Here is a 23,556-nt window from a genome sequence, read left to right as displayed (position 1 = left end):
AAGTTCTCCCATTGTTCTCTCAGAGTTTTAGTACAACATTCTCATTATCGTTCGCTTTCATCTTTGTTCATTTCATTGTATCTTTAGGTATAGTGTAAGATTCGTTCGTCAGATCTAAAAACGGAGAGAATGTAATGAAGGAACTCTTATCAAAGAGACCAGTAAGCGGAAGTGAAATCGTTCCAAACCCCATTGTGAGAGAACATACATATTTACAATCACACAATAATAGTTATGCATACACTCTAAATTACAGCCTACTTCAAAAGGAAAAATACTAAGGACCAAGAGAACTCACCCTTGAAGAACTATTTTTCTCGTTCCCTCGATGTAACAGCACGATCGTTCACCAACACAAACGTCACGCCTCAACAATCTCCTCGATCAAGAATAAACAACATTCGACCTTCAAACAGTAAGTAGACACCACCAGAAGGCTTCCTTGGTATTCTCAACGTGAGAATCCAAGAGTTGTGAGCTCTGTAGGATTTGGTAGAGAGTAGGAGGAATTAAACAGATCGTATAGACGATCAAGTAAGTGAGAGATAACTATAGTCTATTGTATAGACTAAGTACTCGATCGTTTAGAAAACAAGTGACTATTGTATAGAAAACTCATTACACGATCGTTTATGCTCTCAAGCTATCGTATAGATATTTCTTATGATCGTACGATTCTCAATCACTTAATGATCGCATTCTGTAAAAATGAAAATGATTTTCATTTTATACATCAGTTACCATAACTGATCACAACTTCTCACTAAGTTGGTTATTGAGAGAAAAAATCATAACCAATTATCCCATGAATTGATTTTACTACAAGTAAATAATATATTCATAACTTGTAATTTTAATATCACATCTCATGCAATATATAAACCATAGTTCTTTTTCTCCCTTATAGCATTTAATAATAATTCCTCAAATCAATGTACTAATATATTAAGTCAATATAATTGATACAATTTAATTATATCATATATAATTAAATGTTCTCTTGTTAATTTGAACACTTCAAACTAATCCAAAAACTGATTCTCAATATGAATCCATTGAGTTACCAAGGGGACCTTATGGATCTGTAGCTTGAAGCTCAACGGTACGTGAATAACTGACTAAACTCTTTAATCACGATATCCACCATCCGTTAACTGTCGGGCATTCCACTAAAGACCAACAACTACACTCTTCTCGCTACAGATATATTTTTGTGTCCATTGGATATAACCAATCAATAGTACGATGACCCTTCATAAATCGCTCATAACTACAGCTGGGCCAATTTACCGTTTTGCCCTATAATTACATCTAACTCCTTAAATATCACTGATTCCTCTAATGAACAAAACATCATAGTCCTACTTTGAGTAAATCCTTCTCAGGCTAAGAGAATATGTGGTGCCACATTGTTCAAGTCCCGGAATCACTTCTTAAGGGAGTAATTTATCTACTTACCCTTAAATCGAGGAATGAGTGAATTCCATCTTGTGTAGCTGAGTTCCCAGCTCTCCAATCAGGCGAATCCCCAAAGTGGTATGTTTGAGTTGGTGATCAGGCCACTCGCACCCATACAAATCAAAAGACCGCCTTCATAGGCAAGAGTTCCCAACTCACTCAGGATTAAGGTCATGTTACCTATGGTCATCCTATTGAAATGAAAGTCTCTGTCTTGAACGACGTTATACAACGAGACTAAACATTTCGTGGTCCGGTCTTATGCAAACTCTTTTGTATAGAGCATCCCTGCTCGCATGCCTAATACATAAATGGTCAGTATCAAACCATTTGTAGCACTTTACAACACTTGTAACATCTACAAAGTGGGTCACACTCGTAGCGTCAACAAGATAAGGTTTCCCTCCTTAATCCATATACTACAGACCATTTAGGTTATCACTTAAAGCACGATCTACTTGTATGTCATCACATACATGCTTAATTTACAATGATAACCAAGGATCTTAGTTTATTGGTTTGTGGTTAATGGAACTAAAATATCTCATATCATTACATCACAAATATTTGCTCATACACGTGTTTACAAACTACTAGACCCTACGAGATTTAGGGCATCAACCCAACATGTAAGTGATATTCTAATATATTTCTTGTCCCCCAGATCGTTAAGTATTAAATGAACGATCGTATAGCAATATATAGATGATCGTTCATTACAATATAAATGCTCCTTTAGTATTATATAAATGATTGTTTAGTACTATATGAACGATCATTTATATAACATTTAAACGATCTTTTATATATTACTTCACAATTGTGTAGTATTATATAAACAATCATGTATATAATACTGAATGATCGTTTAGTAGTATGTACGCAATCATGTATACAATTCTAAGCGAACATTTATAAATAGTTCGACAATCACTTATCAATTACTGGGCGATTTCTTAAAATTCGATTGGGTATTTCTTAAAATTTGATTGGGTATTTCTTAAAATTTGCTAATAGATTGCAGATCAATGATGCTACTTCGCATCTTTGTACGATTGTATCAGATCGTCAAATCTCAATTGCGAAGGTTGTCTCAAGTATATTCTCTGATGCATTCCATGCCCAATGTATATACCATCTTCGAAACAATTTGGTGGATAGGTTCAAGAATAAGGACATAATTCCACACTTCTACCTAGCGACAAAAGCTTATAGAATGTCTGAGTTTCAGATGTCTTGGGCTAAGCTCCATCAATATCCTAGGGTGATGGCCTATCTTGAGGAGATTGGATTACAACGGTGGGCAAAGGTTTATCAAGTCCATTGTAGGTATGACAAGATAACGACAATATAGTAGAATGCCTCATCCTGTCCCCTCTTACCCTTCTCCTGGTTAGTATGAACCGACCTACGTGATTTGGGCTCTAATGACACAATGTTTAGTTACATGCTAATCTTGCTCACCAACATGTGGTTCATCGGGTGGAGGGTGTTCTTGTTCCCCAACATGCTAGTCGAACCCATCATGCACCCCAAATGACTCATGGGTATCGAGAGAGTGATCATGCCTCTCAATCTCCCCAATCCTTCTTCCTTCAACATCAAGTCCTTCCAACTGGTCTTTCTTATACCTTATCTCCTTTGTGCTCGGTACAAATCTCATCAAAACAATAGTCTGTACATAAGCGAATGAGTAAGTCAGAATGCATGAATCTATGATAGATGCCAATAATTACTAAGTGATCAGTTACTTACTTTTTTAGGCTGAAACACATTCTTACTCAATGATTTATAAGATGAAACACGAGAACAAGTCCATCTAAAAATTCTAGGAATTGCAGTCTTTTTGACTTTGGTGGCTATGAACTTACTTGATGTGAATAAAATTTTGTAATCCCAAACCTATAATGTGGGAGCTTTGTTACACATACATAACAAACAGATTAAAGTGAAATGGAAACAAAAGTACATACCTAAAATGCAAGTGCTAATCCCTTTATACGATAATATGAGGCATGATGAACATTTTCTGCTTTCTTTATCTCATGTGCCTCATTCTTTCTGCGCATGATAGTCTTCATGCTATTCAATGTACATTTGAAAAATATGGATGACCAATCATAATGTCTAAAGACTTCAAGGTCATCAACAATCCCAAATGTCCTCACATCAAATTAGGTTTTCTTGTCTTTTCCAATCATCACCATTTCGATGAATAATGCCAATGCAACCTGGACGACATCTTCATCGTTTGTAAGAACTATCCTTATCATTTGGGTCCCTTGGTCCAAGAATGAGTTGTCGCAGTCTCTCACCGTTTGTTTCTCTTTCTACTATTTTCTTGGTCGGCCATAACCCAGTTATCAAATTAAAATCGTCTTGGGAGAATGTTACCTTCTTCCCCAGTATGTTGAATGATATAATGTATGGGTTCGCATCCGTTACCTCCCTCCATAGAAAATGATGAACAAGTTGCCCATTAAATGTAAGATCTACATCCAACAGTGGACTAAAGGTTGTTGTCCTAAACATTCTCATCTGCCATTCTGTCAACTTATTCTTAATTAATGACGCAGTTTTTTGGATTTGGCAAGAAACTGTAGCAGAAAAATATTTCTCAGTAGGGACGATCATCATAGGAACATGTAACAAACGTATACATTATCAAAATAAGTAACGATCACCTAAAACAAATAAATGATCGCATAATAAAAACTAAGCAATCGCTTAATAAAAATTAAACGATTGCATAACAAATAACTAAACGATCGCTTAACAGAAAACTAAACGATAGGATAAAAAACAACTAAACGATCACATTACAAATATCTAAACGATCTAACAAACAACTAAACGATCACATTACAAATACTTTAACGATTGCATTACATAGAACTAAACGATCGCATAAACAAAACTAAATGATTGTACATCTTTATATAAACCATCATTTATGTTTCTCTAACCGATCGTTTAAAGAATAATAAACGCTAGCCTAAGATTATCTAAACGATCTCTTAAGAACGAATACACGATTATTTAACAAAAGTTGAGAGATTGTTTAACAAAAGGTAGGCGCAAACCCTAAACGAATATCAACATGCATTCAATGAGAAGAGTCACATACATTTCAGAGACGATAATGGTGGAAAATGTGTACAAACGACCGACAAGAAGGTGGCCAAACGCTCGGATGAAGATGGGAGACAACGAGAGAAAAATGAGAGAAAACGATAGCTAAAATCGCACAGTGAGAGATATAAGTGAAAAAGTGGGGTGAATGATTCTTCGTAAAGCGGTTTGAAGAGTTTTTTTAATTGGGGGTAAAATTGTTATTTCACATGGGCAAAAGGTCGGTCATAAATAGGTTTTTAGGAATAGGTCATTCATAGAAAAATTTTAGAGATTTGGGTTATTTTGTGAAATTTTTCGTTTCAAACCAAGCCAAGTTGAAAAAAAAATTGAAATTCGATCAATAATTTTTTGTTAAATTAACATTTTGGCTAAATTGTGTATAACATTAACACCCATCTTTTTTTTATTTATTTATTAAAAAAAACTAACACTCATCTCCTTTGTATAAAAAATACTCGAATAATGTTATTTTAATAAATAATGACAAAAATAGAGTTAAGGAAAAAATATTGACAAAAATAGGATTGGAAAATCGTAGACTCAATACACGATTATAAGAAAACATATACGTGGTACATGATTTATGTTAAATCTTATACCATGTCCACAATTTAACTCCACGTGGCTTCGAATTTTGCCAAATAAAAAGGAAAACATGGTCCACGAGTTCCTCCATTTCAATATATTGTGCAGAAATGGAGAAAACTTCATTATCGATAAATGTGAAAAGCCTTTCTTTCTTCTTCTTATTCTCATTCTCTTTCTTATTCTTCTTCTCTTTCTTTTCGTTCGTTCTTCTTCTTCTTCTCTTTCTTCCTCCTTTTCTCATTCATATTTTGGGTTATTCTTCTAGATTCGATGTCCACATGAACCATATGAAAAAATAAATAAAATTTCTTTTTTCAGCTTCTCATCAATTCACCACTTTCAAGGTTTCAATTTACTCTTTTAAAAATATATAAATAATAAAATTGAAATTTCATTTTCCTCATTTAGTTAACTAAAAGTTTCATATTTCAATGTCTACATTACAACTCTCAGCCTCTTCTTATTCCACATTTTTTCTTCCTTTATTTTCCTACAATAACTATCTTTTCATTTTCCAGACTTTGATATCCATATTTTCTTTGTTTTCCATTTTAATATTTTGTTCCTCCTTCTATTCCATCTTCTTTCACAACCCTTTCATTCTCCTACCAAACGTTTTGTTTTCATTTTTCTTCCCTGAATCCTCAATACCTATCAACCTTTCTTCTCCAATGACACCAAGAAGCACGATATTTATAGTTTTTTTATTATTCTTATTTTCAGTTTTATTGATATTATTGAATAGGAGCATTAAGGTTCAACCCAATTCATACTATTCATTATTCTAAAGTGTATGATTTCTCTAAAAATTGATTCAAATCACGGCTTAACTCGTTTTACTTCCATTATCACATATGATATTTGTCCATTCTCTTTATTTTATGTCAAAAGAAAAAGGGTTTCCAGTTCTGTTGTTCTAACTAATGAGAGGGAAATGAGAAAAATAGGAAGTGTGTAAATTTCATTCTAGAAAACTCCACATAACACATATCTTAAGTCTAAAAATAGATTCCACAATGTTAGCAACTAATCCCACTAACTCCACAAGAATAGGAACTTAGACTTGACTACAACTAAAAATAACTTCAACTATTTCCTAGAAACTAAGAATTGACTAGACCAACTCAAAAACTAATTTGCAGTTTTGAGAACTAACATCCTTCTCCTAACTCAAATACTGCAAACACCTAACTTGCTCCTAAGAGCTTGAAAACGACTCACACAAAATCCAGGTTCAACAATTGATCATTTATCTTGTTGTACCATGCCCTAGGAGCTTGCTTCAACCCATAGAAAGCCTTCTTCAACAAATAAACCTTCTGCTCTTGTCTTGGTATGATGAATCTGTCTGGTTGCTCAACATAGATCTCTTCTCCTAACACTCCATTTAGGAATGCTAACTTCATGTCTAGCTGATACACCTTCCATCCATGTTGGGCTGACATAGTCAGTAGTTACCTGATTGGGTCCATTCTTGCAACTGGTGCAAAAGTCTCAGAAAAATCAATTCCCCAGACTTGTGCATACCCTTTTTTATGAAAATGCCCCAACCTCTTGTGCCATAACTCAATGTCATTTACTTGACACTTGAAAGCTATCTGCTTCTTCTCGAGTGGATCCAACAAGAAGCTCTTGTGCTGCATCTTTATTTTGAACAACTCATTCTCATTAGAATCAGAAATGAGGCACTTTCCTTCTTCAAACAACACTTTAAATCCCTTCTCTACTAATTGACCAACGCTTAACAAGTTTTGATCAATTTCAAGGACAAATAACACTTCAGTAATCAACTTGGTTCCAGCACAACTCTCTATTGACACTGTGCCTTTCCCCTTTACTTCTAGATACTCACCATTTTCTATCTTCACCCTTGACTTGAATGACTTGTCAAGGTCCTTGAACAACTCTTTGTCACTTTTCATGTGATTGGTATACCCACTATCAACCAACCAACCATCATATTGAGTGACTGATGAGAAACAAGTAGCCACAAAGAATTAATCTTCTTCTTCCTGTCTTACAACATGTGTTCCTCCTTGCTGTTGAGTTTTTTGCTTCCTTACAAAATCGTTCAATGTGCCCTAATAAATGACATCTTCTACATTTCACGCCTGACCTTCTCCAGCATCTGAAATGTGGATGATTCTGCTTCCCACAATGTTTGCATGTACTACTAGCATCCTTTGTAGCAGACTCTGAGCTACTGTTGCCACTTCCCTTCTTCTCTCTTCCACCTTCTCTGTAACACCTCAAATTTGGTTAGTAATGTAATTTTAGTAATTTCTTTTAATTGAGGGCATTTTTTGAATTTTGGACTTTAAGTGTAATTGCAGGAATTTAATTATTGACGTTGAAAATTATTTATGTTGGAAACGAATGGCTAGAGTTAATTTTTTTTTAAAGGAAGGGAATTTAAAGAATTTATGTGGATTAAGAAAAGAATAAAATAAAATAAAATATATTTTATTTTTATTTTTATTCTTTCCTTTTCTTTTTCTTTCTTTTTCTTTTCTCTCTCCCCACGTGTCTCTCCCCACAATCGTGAAGCGTGGCCGACACCCCTCCCTCAAAATTTTTGCCTCCCTTACTGAATCCCTACCTTCAATCGTCGTTTAACTCAACCGTTCATGACCACGCCGCTCGCCATTGCGTCGACCCCCCTTCGGCCGATCTCGCAAGTCAACTTCTCCTATCCAATGCCACTCCTCTGCGCGTCACACGCCATCCATGAGCCGACCAATGCCGCTGCAGCAGTCGTTCCTTTTGCCAGACACATTTGCACCCAAGCCGCTGCCGCTCCTCTCCTTCAATTGACCAGATCTGCGTTGGATTCACTGCTAGCCGTTAGCTCCGCACGCCGGATTCCTTCTGTCGTCGCTGTCGTTGCTTGTTCCGTCATTAGATTTATCAATTTGGGTAAGATTTCTGTTGTTTGGTATTGTTTTCAGTTGATTCTTGACTGCCTATTTACTTTTGGCACCAATCGATTGAAGCCTTTATGTTTCAACTTTGGATTCATGTTCTTGAAGGTATTGAGGTGCTGTTAGGTGAAGTTGGAATTGTTTCAGCAGATTTGGTGCGCCTTATATCACACCTTGGGTGAGTTTACCTGGATTTATTTGGCGATACTTGGAGTATGTATGATTAGGCCTTGGTTTTAATTTTAAAACTTGGTTGTGTTCTTATGTTAGGGTCTTACTTAGAGTTGCTTGTTTCGTTTGGTTGTCTGATATTATCTGTGGATTTTCGATTTAGGTAAAGTTAAATTGAAGATCTTTAAATAACTTGGTTAATTGGAGTTAGACCTAAAAGGTTAATTTAAATATTGGATTTATTATTTTAGGTCTTGTTTCAAGGTCTTGCTTGGAAAAGGAAGGATAAGTTTGCTTGGGTTTATTTGGATTTAATTTTGAGGTAAGTAATCTTATTACTGGAACTGCTCATGGGCCAGACACTAGATATATACTAGCATAATAGACGAATATCATAACAGAACGATAGCATGATAAACGAATAGTATAGTATGACCGATTTATGTTCTTGTATGAGAATCTGAAAGATTTATTTGTGCATGTAGATACTTGCATGCTAGTAAGAGATGATACTTGATTCACTAAGGTTGTATTTGATATGAGGATATTGAGGCGTATATGCATGTTGTATAGCCATGATGTTGAGGTGTATATGTATGTTATGAAACCATACTGTGATAATTGTGATATTGAGATTGTGATAATGTCTTTATCGATTAGTTAGATGCCCACTAGGTATTGTGTTTCCTTCGGGATTTACTAGATTGTGTTTACTTCGGGATTCACCAGATATTGTGTTTCCTTCGGGATTCACCAAATTTTGTTTCCTTCGGGATTCACCAGAGGTTGTGTTTCCTTCGGAATTCACCAGGGGTTATGTTTCCTTTGGGATTCACCAGAGGTAGTAGGCATATTTAACTACAATAGGATAGAAATCAGTTTTTCATGTATGTATGTGTCCAATGAGGACTAGAGTAGTTTTTATGTTCCGTCAGAGGTAGGCATCTAGAAGACATAGATGCCTAGCCTGACCCCAGTAGTGGGGTTACTTACTGAGTATTTTATACTCATTCTTTCTCATGTTGTTGTTTCAGGTAAAGGTAGAGATGCACCGACGATTGACAAGCAGAATTCGTGATCGAGCCACTAGGACCAGTTTTATACTTCCGCTCATGAGATTTAGATTTCTTTTCATGTTTTGCTTAACTTTCAGTTTTGATGTTTGAAACTTACTATTAAGAATTGTTTTCAGACTTATTCATTAACATTTATTATTTATGGGTACCCTATTTTTGTTTTTAATATTTGAATTTAATGAAGGGCTTTTGAACTTACCTTATTTATTTAGCATTTATTTCACCATAAAAAGATGTTGTTTTAAGTTCCATGCATGCATGTATTTAGTAATGGCCTAGTTTGAGTCCTAGGGGGTTGATTCGTTACATTCTCCCTGCTGCACTCTAGCTTTCAATGCCCCCTCAATGCTTCCTTCTTGTCTCATCAACCTCCTATGCTCTTGTACTTGCAAAGCACTAACCATTTCTATCACCTTGAATTTTGAGAGGTCTTTAGTATTTTCTAAAGAAGCAATGGTTGCTTCATATCTCTCAGGTACTGAAACTAAAATCTTCTGAACAATCTATTATCAGATAAATTGGTTCCTAATGTTCTTGCCTTGTTAGCAATCTCAATTAACTTATCTAAGTACTCTTTAATGGACTCAGAATCCTTCATTTACATTCTCTCAAATTCTTTCACCAAGTTCAACACTTTCATGCTTTTAATCCTCTCATCACTTTCATACTCACTTTTGAGGAACTCCCAGATCTCCTTTGCCGACTTCAAGGCCATAATTCTGTTGAATATGGCGGGAGACACAGCTGCATATAGGCAAGCTCGAGCTTTTTCCTTCCTGATGACCCTCTCCTTGTGAGTTTTGATCTGATGTGTTGTTGGGTTATCAAGAAATGGAGCAATCTCATAGTCTTACTCAATTGCTTCCCAATAATCACAATCCTCCATGTAGGCTTGCATTCTGATAGCCCATGCCTGGTAGTTTTCACCATCAAACACAGGTGGAGCCAATGAAGAAAGATTGTTTAATCCTAATTCCATCTCTAACAACTCTCATAGGTATCATTTAGTTTCTCTGAGAGATATTTCACTGATTCTCACTCACATATCCCTTAAGAATTGAGGGCTCTGATACCACTATTGTTCTAACTAATGAGAAGGAAATGAGAAAAATGGGAACTGTGTAAATTTCATTCTAGAAAACTCCATATAAATATATATCTTAAGTCTAAAAATAGATTCCACAATGTTAGCAACTAATCCCACTAACTCCACAAGAATAGGAACTTAGACTTGACTACAGCTAAAAATAACTTCAATTATTTCCTAGAAACTAGGAATTGACTAGACCAACTCAAAAACTAATTTGCAGTTTTGAGTTACTAACAAGTTCCTTTTTCCCTTCATCAAAGAAAGAGATGGAAGCCACGTAAGAAAGAAAATTGTAAAGAAACAAAAAAATAACTTGTGGACGAGATCCATGATTTTGGACTCATGACAGCCACGTTGGTGGTGACTGGTGACATGATTAATGAAAATCATATACCGGGTATACGATTTTTATCACATCCAAAATCACCCTATTTTTATTAATGTTTGGTCTTTAACTTTATTTCTAAAATTTATTTCTTCAACCATTTTATTTTTTAAATTCTTTTCTCTAGTATCCTATTTTTATCATTATTTTAAAAAATTATATTATTCTTGAACTTAATCTAAGAACCATTTATACCCTTTTTTTAATTTTCTTTCTTTTTTGCCCTTTTTTTTATTTTTTTTATTTTTTACTATTTGATATATTGAAGATTTTCAAAAACAGAAAAAAAGAGGAAAATATTTATACAAAATAGTAAATTTTAATCATCTTCTCGCTTCCCCCTCTTCCTCCTTCTCTATCTTCCCAGCCTCTCCATCTCCTTTGGATTCAAACCTTCCATTCCTCTATCCAAAACCTTCATAGCCTCATTTCTCAATTTATCCCTAATTTCTTTAACCCATTTCAACTCCCTATCAATGACATCAATGCCTGCAAGATCAAACTCATTGCAAAGGCTCAAGATTTCATAGTGCAAATGGGTGACCTTAACAAGATCCAGCTTTCCCAGCTCATCAGTTGATGTAGAAGCAAGGTCCCTAAGCTTCTTCAACAAACTAAGGGCACAGATTGTATGTTGAAGAAGCTTGATAATTTGATAAAGATTGGAGAACTGAATAGTCTTGATAGAAACAACATTTCTAGGTTCAAAAAGCTCATATCAGACATGATGGACGGTGAATTTGAGGGAGGAGACACCAGATCGAACAGTGGAGAGGACATTCTTAGTGCGCTTGAGAGATGAGAGTTAAGAGAGTAGATCATTGTGGTGGGAGAAGACCTTACTGCGAAGTTGTGTTTGAAGCGAAGATGGATGGCCTTCTGAAGCTTCTTGACAGTAGAGGTCAACGAGTCGGAGGAGAGAACAGTGGAGGAGAAGGAACTGATAGAAGTCTATCAACGTCTACCAATGATAGAAACTGGTACCACTCTATCACTGATAGACGCTGATAGTGTTGGGGTTGATGCCCTAAATCTCGTGGATCCTATAATTTGTAATTGAATTGTACAAACATTTTATTTATTTAATAAGATATGAAATGTTTTATTTATCATCTAGTAGCATTAACCCACAAACCAATAAACTAATATCCAAGGTTAGTTTCTATATCTTAAACATGTATGTAGAGACATACAGGTGGATCATGTTTAAGTGATAACTTAAATGGTCTGTAGTAGATGGATAAGGCTGAGTATCTTATCCTGGTGACACTATCAATAAAACCCGCATTGTAGATATTACAATTGTTGTAAAGTGCTATAAATGAATTGATCCTGGTCATTAATGTGGAGACATGTGAGCAGAGGTATTCGATACAAAGGAGTTTGTATAAGACCGAACCACGAAATAACTAGTTTCATTATATAACACCGTTAATAATAGAGACTTACATTTCACTAGGATGACCATAGGTGATATAACCTAAATCCTGAGCAAGTTGTGAACTCTTGCCTATGAAGATGATTCTTTGATTTGTATGGGTGAGAGTAGCCAGATTGCTGAGTCAATAGCCTACCATTTTGGAGATTCGTCTGATTGGGGAGTTGAGAACACAGCTACATAAGACGGAATTCACTCTTTCCCTGATGTCGGGGTAAATAGATAAAATACTGCTCTCCGAAGGGCTGATTTTGGGGCTTGAATAATGTGGCATCACACCATCTCTTGGGTTGAGAAGGGTTTGGTCATAGTTGGACTACGACTTATTATTCATTAGAGGAATCAGTGGTACTTAAAGAGTTAGCTGTAACTATAGAGACAAAATGGTAATTTTGACCCAGCTGTACTTACGAGCAATTTGTGAAGGGTCACCGCGTTGTTTGGTTATATCCAATGGACACAAAAATATATCTATAGTGTGAAGAGTGCAGTTGTCGATCTTTAGTGAAGTGACTGGCAGTTAATGAGTGTTGAATTGAATAATTTAATTAAAGAAGTTTAATTAATTATTTAAGTATCATTGGAGCTTCAATCTACAAGTCCATAAGATTCCCTCTGTAGCTCAACAAGGGCTAATGAGAATTAATTTTGGATTAATTTGAATTGTTCAAATTAATTGAGAGAATTAATTATATATGATATAATTAATTTAAATTAATTACATGTGATATAATGTATTTGATATATTATAATATAAAGTTTATTTAAGAGTAAATAAATATTTGAATATGCTTCAAATATTAATTATGTAAATTTGATTCATATAATTAAATTTAATATAAATATGATTTATGTTAAATATGATATTTTATTGAGAGAGTTCAAACTATAGGTTATATGTTATATTAGATATAACATATAATTGTATATGTTATATATTAAGGTAGTTAATGTATAATTACATACATACATACATACATACATACATACATACATACATACATACATACATGCATATGTATGTATGTATGTATGTATTATGTATATATATACATGTATGTATGTATTATGTATGTATATATATATATATATTAATAAATTGAAATCCGTTTTAATTTATTTAATTTTTTAAATTTAGAATGTATCCCCCTAATGTCTCTTTCAATCCTTGACGTGGTGAGGTGTTCAATTTTTTGAGGCTTTCAATCTTCTTTATATAAGATCTTAAGTGAGACTCTCTGGATTTTGCTTAAAAGATCATACAGAAGAAAATTGATCTTCCTCTCTAAAAATCTCTCACTCTCTTCCAAAAATCTCAGAGCTCACACCTCCTAAGAAATTCTCTATCCAAAAAAGAATACAGAGGAAACTCATGGTGGTGTTTAGGATCGTGATTGTTCATGATCGACGTGGAAGGATTTTGTGAAGAACTGTTCTTCAAGGGTAAGTCTTTCTTGAACTCTAACCCTATTTCCCTCTTCAATTTCATGTTGTAATTTTTCTGGATTATGCATATTGTGTTTTGTAAAATTTTTGTCATGTGAAAAAATAAAATTGGGCCGATCCTCATTTCCACTATGAAAATTCACAGTTCCTTTAAATAAAAGTCTATCAGTGTCTATCAGTGATAGAAACAGATAGAAGTCTATAATTGATAAAGGCTGATAAAATTCTATTAGTATCTATCACTGATAGAAATTTATCATTGATACTATCAGTAATAGAAACTGATACAAGTCTATCACTGATAGACGTTGATAAAAGTCTATTAGTGATTGAAACTGGTATAAATCTGTCACTGATAGAGGTTGATAAAAGTCTATCAGTGTCTATTAGTGATAGAAACTGATTGAAATCTATCATTGATACTATCCGTGATAGAAATTGATATAAGTCTATCAGTGATAGATGCTGATAGAAGTCTTTCAGTGTCTATCAATGTTTTTTTTTTGCTATTTTTGTAAATAATTTAACATTTTTTATATTTATGAAAATTTCTTTTGATATATATTTATCTAAAAAATTAAATAAATAAAATTGCTCAATTTAGTTAAAGGTATATGGATTATAGAAAAAAGAAAGAGAATAATAGAAGTACCAAGAAATTTTAGAACGTAAATGTTTTAACAAGGGTGTACTTGTACATTAGTAGTTGAGTGTGTTAACAACCAAATATAATTTTTTGAAGGTTGTTATCAAATGTAGTGATAGACTACTATTTATGTCTATCTATGTCATGATGGATGCAGATAGTAGTTTATCGCCATCTATTACGGTCTATCGCAGATAGACGATGATATTTTACTTTTGTTTGTAAATATTTTTAACAGTATTGTCATTTAAAATAATTTCACTTTTTATTTAATTATTTATCATTTAGTACATTTTCATAGGAGATATTGATGTTGAAAAGTTGTAAGATTTTGTGAGATTTTATGTTTTAGCTTAAAGTTTTGGTGAGAGTATCTATATTTAAAAAAGAAAAAATATCTATATAATTTATTTTAAAATTGGTTCTTTTCGAACTTAAGAAAACATTAAACAAATCGATCAATATACTAATGATAGGACAAATTTTGAACTTTTTTTTCTTGAAATTTTAGAGTTATCTTAACAACAAGGTATTAACCGTTTATGTTCATATACTAACAGTAAGGGCATTTTTAAATTTGTTAATAAAAGTTTTGAAAGTTCAGGAGTAGCTTTGAAACAAAGCATTAATGGTTTCCATCTAAAACTAACCATAAGGTATATTTTAACTATTTTTGGAAGTTTAAGGTTATTTTTGAAATTTTTGAAAGTTTTCGTATATTTTGACACAAAATATAAAGTTCAAGGATTTTTTTTATATATAATTTAACGTAACATTTTTTGTCCTTCAATTTTAATTTCAATATTTTTAATGGTGGTAATTATTTTGAATAAATCTTAAATTTTGTTTCTATTTCCCTATTACTACTTTTTTTTTAAAAAAAAATATATTTTTTTAATATAATAGCGAGGGAGAGAATTCAAATAACCAAATGCTTGGTTGCTACTTGTTAACATATGTTGTATGTTAGTTGAGTTATACTCGTTTCGACATGAGAATACAAACTTTTAACTTTAAGAAAATGAGTACATCTCAATTATTGTTGAACTATGCTCATATTTTATCAATTTTTTTTTATCACAATTTATTAGCTAAACATTAAAATATATCAAGTAATAGATGTAGCAAAAAATTTTAGGACTTAAATACTTTAACAATGTTGTACTTGTATATTATTAGTTGAGTGTGTTAATAACCAAATATAATTTTTTTTAGGGTTGTTTTCAAATATAGAAAGATTAACCAAAATATTTACAAATATATGATACACATGGGTAGCAGTTTATAATAGATAGATTGTGATATTTTACGATTATTTGTAAATATTTTTATCAGTTTTATCATTTAAAATAATCACTTTTTTATTTAACTATTTATTGTTTAGGTACATTTTAAGAGGAGATATGATTTTGGAAATTTGTAAGATTTTGTGAGATTTTATTTTTTAACTTAAAGTTTAGGTGAGAGTATCTGTATTTTAAAAAATATATATCTATATAATTTATTTTAAAATTGGTTATTTTCAAACTTAAGAAAACATCAAACAAATCGATCACTATAATAATGATATGACCATTTTAAACTTTTTTTTTTTTTGAAATTTTAGAGTTATTTTAGCAACAAGATATTAACACTTTATGTTCATATACTGATAGTAAGCGTATTTTTTAAATTTGTTGAGGTTTAAGTTTTATTTTTCTTTTGAAATTTTTGAAAGTTTACAATATTTTTGAAACAAAACACTAATGGGTCGTTTGGTTGGCAGACTTTTTACATGAGAATTGATATAGGTATCCAATTCCATGTTTGTTTCACAGTTTTCACCCATGTATTCTCATTTCCCACATATAATTGTTTTCCATTCCCTTAAAAAATTATAGGTTTTCTCATTTTCCACATATAACTTCATTTTTAATAATAGTAATTTATTACTTTATTGTTTTTTTAATAATCAAGTAATTTATGGAGATTAATTTTAATTTGATCATTCATTATGAACATATAATTATCACTGGTTATTTATAAGAAATTAATTATTTATTGTGATTATTTTTTATTACTCTGTTCATTATAAACATTTCATATTTACAAAATACTTTTTAGTATTCTTTATTAATATATCATATTTTTATCTCATTTTCTTCACCTTTTATATAATATATTGTCTATTTAAATATATTTTCTTATATTATTTAATTAAAAGTAAAAGTACTAATGTTGAACTTAATTAATAATAAAAATGATTAAGTGTTAGATTATAATTAGTATGACATTCATAAAATGAATTAATTGGTTAATTTTAATTATAAAATCATTAAAATATTTATAGTTATAATTGAATATTTATAATTATAATTATAATCTTCAAATATTTATAATTGAAATTATTATTGATTCATAATTAGTTAATTTTTTTTATTGAAATATTGAATATTATTTATTCTTTAAATTATTAATCTATTACAATTATAATAAGATTTTCATGCTTAATTTCATAAATTAAATACAAACACAATTTATATTCAATAAATTATTAATCTATTAAAATTATAATAAGATTTTCATGCTTAATTTCATAAATTAAACACAAACACAATTTTAGTTCACAAAATTCTGATAACAGAACAAAACATAGTCATTCTTGATTCCCATAATTTTATTACCACACATCCTTAATTCCTGGACATTGAGAAAACCTCAATCCAAACGGCCCCTAAGGGGCTGTTTGGTTTGCGGGTTTTGCATTGAAATTGACACAGGTATCCAATTTTTGTGTTTATTTCCCCGTTTTCAACTAGAATAAGCTATTCCTAGCATTCTTATAGATAAGAGTTTTCTATTTCTTTCCAAAAATATGAGTTTTCTCTCTTCCCCTATCTATCTGCTTTTCATTTTACATATAATTTTACTTTGAATATAGTTAACTAAATAATTAATTAATATTAATTTAATAAAAAATCAATAATGATTTATTAAAATATTTACGTACCTTATTTTTATAATAAATATTTATTAAATAAACGGAATTATTTTTTTACATAAATTATTAATTTATTAACTAATAATATCTTAAATATATTTAATTAGTAAACTGGAATTAGTTAAAGTTAATTAGTATTAAACTTCATTTTTCAATAAGCATAATTTATTACTTTATTGTTTTTCTTCTTCTAATAATCAAGTAATTTATGGAGATTAGTTTTAATTTGATCATTCATTACCTATAATCATCAATGATTATTTATAAGAAGTTAATTATTTATTGTAATTAATTTTTATTACTCCATTCACTATTAACATATCATATTTACAAAACACTTTTTAGTATTCTTTATTAATATATCATATTTTTATCTCATTTTCTTCACATTTTATATAATATATTGTCCATTAAAATATATTTTCTTATATTCTTCTAATAATCAAGTAATTTATGGAGATTAAGTGTTAGATTATAATTAGTATGACGTTCATTAAATGCATTAATTGGTTAATTTTAATTATAAATGACTCAATCTTCAAATATTTATAATTAAAATTATTATTGATTCATAATTATTTAACTTTTTATTGATATACTGAATATTATTTATTCTTTAACTTATTAATCTTATTGTCATTATAATAAGATTTTCATGTTTAAATTTTGATAGCATTTCCATGCACAACCAAACATAATTATCTTTGGTTCCCAGATATCCTATTCCCAAATATCTTATTTCCAGACATAATTTATTTTCAGACATTTAGAATGTAACGACCTGACCCCTAGGACTTAAGTTAGGCCGTTACTAAATACATGCATGCCTGGAACTTAAAACGACACTCAGTTATGGCGAAATAAATGCAAATTAAATAAGGTAAGTTCAAAAGACTTTCATTAAATTCAAATACTAAACAATAGTAGGGTACCCATAAATCATAAAGGATAGTAAATGAGTCTTAAAAATAATTCTTAAAGTAAGTTTTAAACATCAAAACTAGAAGTTAAGAGAAACATGAAAAGAACTTTAAATTTCATGATGCGGAAGCGTAAAAACTAGTCCCAGTGACTCGATCATGAATTTCGCTTGTCCATCGTCAGTGCATCTCTACCCTTACCTGAAACAACAATATGAGAAAGAATGAGTATAAAATACTCAGTAAGTAATCCCACTACTGGGGTCAGGCTGGGCATCTATGTCCTCTAGATATCCACCTCTCATGAAACATATAAACTGCTCTAGTCCTCATGGGACACATATGCACATGAAACAAGAAAGAGATTGAGTCCTATCCTATTGTAGTTAAGTATGCCCACTACCTTTGGTGAATCCCGAAGGAGATACAAACTGGTGAATCCCGAAGGAAATACAAACTAGTGAATCTCGAAGGAGACACAAACTGGTGAATGCCGAAGGAAATACAAACTGGTGAATCCCGAAGGAAACACAAAATCTAATGGACATCTAACTAACCAATAAGAATATTTGCACAGTCTCAACATCATAATCATCACTGTATGAAACTATGACATACATATAAACCTCAACATCATGGCTCAACAACATACACATATACCTCAACATCATGGTTCTATGACATACATGTGTACCTTAACATCATCAGATCAAATACAACCATATGGAAGCATATACCATCTCATACTAGCATTCAAGTGTCTATGTGCATAAATAAATAATTCAAATCTCGTATCAGAACATATTTTGATCATGTTATACTATCAATCTATCATACTGTCATTCTGCCATAACATTCATTTATCATGCTAGCATACATCTAATGTCTGGCCCGTGGACAGTTCCAGTAGTAAGATTACTTACCTTGATATTAGGTCGAACTAAAAAGTAATTGAATCTTTGTGAAATTCTTGAATCCTTAATCAAGTCTAAACATAAACCAAGCTTTAAAATTAATAGTTAAAGCCAAATTCCAAACATTCAAATATTACAAAATATTTCCAGATAACCTTACCTAAGGTGTGGTCCAATTCAAATTCACCTTCCAAACCTCCAATTTTAAGCCCAAATAATTAGCAAACCAAACTCTTTCATCTTGAATGAAATTCTTGAATCAACCCCCTAATCATAATTTGAAATTAGGCTTACATGATTAAAGTTTAAATCAAATACATACTTCACTACCAATGTCGTAAATAAATTATCCACATGTAGCTTCGTCAAAAAATCACTTCCAAATGACTTTACCAAAATTTCTCAACAACCAAAATTAATCCACAAAAGGGTCATCAAAGTATAAAACTTACCAAGACTCACTAAAGCAAACTCCAACTTCACTAAACAATACCTCAATACCTTCACAAACTTGAATCCAAAGTTGAAACACAATGGGTATCAATCAATTGATGCCAAAAGTAAATGAGTATTCAAGAATCAACCGAAAACAAACCCAAACGGCTTACCCAAATTGATAGATCCAGTGACGGCAAAAGCAAACGAAGCTTGAGCAGTGGTGGACAGAGGTCATGAGGAAGAAATTGACGCGGCAACTTTGGGCGGTGTCGGATGGGCTTATGAACGTGAGGAAGAAAAGGGGGTGGGGTTTGACTTTTTATAAAAAAAAACAATAATAATAAAACAAAAAAAAGGAAATAAATATAATTACATTTAATTCATTTCCGTTTTATACTATTAAATTCCTTTCCGTTTCAAAAGAAAATTAATTCCTGCCACTAATTTCCAATTTGAATAATTTCACACCAACAATTAAATTCCCGCACTTATATTTGAAGTCCAAAATTCCAAAAATGCCCTCTAACTAATAACAATTACTGAAATTCCAAATAATAAAGTTATTGAAATTACATTATTACTAAAACAAATGTGTGGGGTGTTACATTCTTCCCTCCTCAACGAACTTTCGTCCTTGAAAGTTCATTCTTGAAAAAAAAACTCCAAGGTGTTACATAGAAAACCTTAAACCAAACGACCCCTAATGATTTACATCTAAAACTAACCGTAAGGTATATTTTAACTATTTTTGGAAGTTTAAGATTATTTTTGAAACTTTTGAAAGTTTAGGTATATTTTTGACACAAGATATAAAGTTCAAGGATATTTTTTTTATATATAATTTAACCTAACATTTTTGTCCTTAAATTTTAATTTCCATATTTTTAATGGTGATTATTTTGAATAAATCTTAAATTTAGTCTCTATTTCCCTATTACTATTTTTTTTTTAATATAGTAGCAAGAGAGATAATTCAAACAATAAACCTCTTGGTTGCTACTTATTAACACATATTATATGTCAGTTGAGCTATACTCATTTTAACATGAGATATATGAACTTTTAACTTTGAGAAAATGAATACATCTCAATTATCGTTGAACGATGCTCATATTTTATCAAGCTTTTAATCACAATTTATTAGCTAAAAATTAAAATATGTCAATTAATGGAAATAACAAGAAATTTTAGGACTTAAATATTTTAACAATGTTGTACTTATATATTAGTAGTTGAGTGTGTTAATAACCAACTATAATTTTTTAGGATTGTTTTCAAATGTAGAAAAGTTAACTAAAATATTTACAAATATAGCAAAATTTCACAATCTATCTGCGATAGACCGCGATAGACTACTATCTGTGTTTATCTGCATCGCCTATCGCGGTCTTTCGCACATAGACTGTGATATTTTGCTATTATTTGTAAATATTTCTAGTAGTTTTGTCATTTTTAAATAATTTCACTTTTTTCATTTAACTATTTATCGTCTAGGTACATTTTTAGAGGAGATATTGATTTTGAAAATTTGTAAGATTTTTTGAGATTTTATGTTTTAATTAAAGTTTTGGTGAGAGTATCTATGTTTAAAAGAACAAAAATATTTATATAATTTATTTTAAATTAATTCTTCGAACTTAAGAAAACGTCAAACAAATCGATCACTATACTATTGAAAGGACCATTTCTATTTTTTTTTTTGAAATTTTAGAGTTATTTTAGCAATGAGGTATTAATAGTTTATGTTCATATACTAACGATATCTTTAAATTTGTTTAAGTTTAAAGGTTCTTTTATTTTTTATTTTTTAAAAGTCCAGAAGTATTTTTTTAAACAAAACACTAATGGTTTCCATCTAAAACTAATCATGAGGGTATATTTTAACTATTTTTGGAAGTTTAAGGTTATTTTTGAAATCTTTGAAAGTTTCCGTGTATTTTTGATACAAAATATAAAGTTTAAGAATATTTTTTAATATATAATTTAACCTAATATTTTTTGTCCTTCAACTTTAATATCAATATATTTAATGGTAATTTAGTCTTTATTTCCCCATTACTATTTTTTTCAAAAACTTATTTTTTTTTTAAACATAATAGCGAGGGAGAGAATTCAAACAACAGAGCTCTTGGTTGTTACTTGTTAACACATATTATATATTAGTTGAGCTATACTCGTTTTGACTTGAGAATATGAACTTTTAACTGTAAGAAAATGAGTACATCTCAATTGTCGTTGAATTATACTCATATTTATTCAAGCTTTTAATCACAATTTATTAGCTAAAAATAAAAATATGTCAAGTAATATAAGTAGCAAGAAATTCTAAGACTTAAATATTTTAACAAGATTGTACTTGTTCATTAGTAGTTGAGTGTGTCAATAACCAACTATAATTTTTTTAAGGTTGTTTTCAAATATAGAAAAGTTAACCAAAATATTTATAAATATAACAAAATTTTACAGTCTACCTGCGATAGACTACTATTTATGTTTATTCGTTTCATAATAGATATATATAGTAGTAGTTTATCACCGTCTATCGTAGATAACTGTGATATTTTGCTATTATTTGTAAACATTTTTAGCAATTTTTCCATTTAAAATAATTGTACTTTTTTTTATTGAACTATTTATCGTTTAGGTACATTTTAAGAGGAGATATTGATTGTGGAAATTTGTAAGATTTTGTGAGATTTTATGTTTCAATTTAAAGTTTTGGTGAGAGTATCTATATTTTAAAAAAACAAAATTATCTATATAATTTATTTTAGAATTGGTTTTTTTGAACTTAAGAAAACATCAAACAAATCAATCACTATACTAATGATAGGACCATTTTTTAACCCTTTTTTTAAAAATTTTTTATTTTAGTAACGAGTTATTAACAATTTGTGTTCATATACTAACAGTAAACATATTTTTAAATTCGTTAAAGTTTAAGATTTTTTTTTGAATTTTTGAAAGATAAAGGAGTATTTTTTAAACAAAACATGGTTTCCATCCAAAACTAAGGTATTTTTTTAAAAAAAACTATTTTTAGAAGTTTAAGGTTGTTTGTGAAACTTTTAAAAGTTCAGGTGTATTTTTGACACAAAATATAAAGTTCAAGAATATTTTTTAATAGTGTAACTTAACATTTTATATCCTTCAATTTTAATTTCAATATTTTTAATGGTAATTATTTCAACTAAATCTTAAATTTAGTCTCTATTTCCCTATTATTATTTTTTTTTTCAAAAACTTATTTTTCCTAATATAATAGCAAGGGAGAGAACTCAAACAACAGACCTCTTGGTTGTTATTTGTTAACATATATTTTATATATGTCAGTTGAGCTATACTCGTTTTAACATAGGAAGATAAACTTTTAACTTTAAGAAAATAAGTACATCTCAATTATCGTTGAACTATGCTCATATTTTGTCATTCTTTTAATTACAATTTATTAGGTAAAAATTAAAATATGTCAAGTTAAAAAAAATATGTTTGTAGTCATTTAATTTAATGTTTTATTAATGCTAAAAATTAGGATGATTGAAAATGAGATCGTTGGGAATCAAAATATTACTATACTTATGGTTCTGTGCATGGGAATGGAATAAAAATCTTATGAGATTAATTATGATTGCATTTAGTTTTGTAGAATGCCAGAAAAAATACATGTTTAGTCGTTCGATTTTGGATCTATTTTCTATTTGGTCCAAGACATCGAAGTTGATAGTATAACTACTATGTCAATTGAATTTTTTTTCAAAAAAAGAAAATAAAAACAACATGTTACAATTTTATCATTAACGTCTTAGTTATATTTCATTTAGTCTTTAAGTTTTAAGATTTATACATTTAACATTAAATTCGACTAAATACTTACTTTCAGTCTTTAGTGTTAATATCTATTAATTATTTAGAAAAATTAAAAAATAATGAATAAAGTTTCATTATTTTTT

Source organism: Benincasa hispida, chromosome 11 (assembly GCF_027475165.1).
Source record: "Benincasa hispida cultivar pf3 chromosome 11, pf3_genome.v1.1, whole genome shotgun sequence".
Taxonomy (NCBI): Eukaryota; Viridiplantae; Streptophyta; class Magnoliopsida; order Cucurbitales; family Cucurbitaceae; genus Benincasa; species Benincasa hispida.
The sequence above is the reverse complement of the archived record's forward strand: the minus strand, read 5'-3'. Positions refer to the sequence as shown.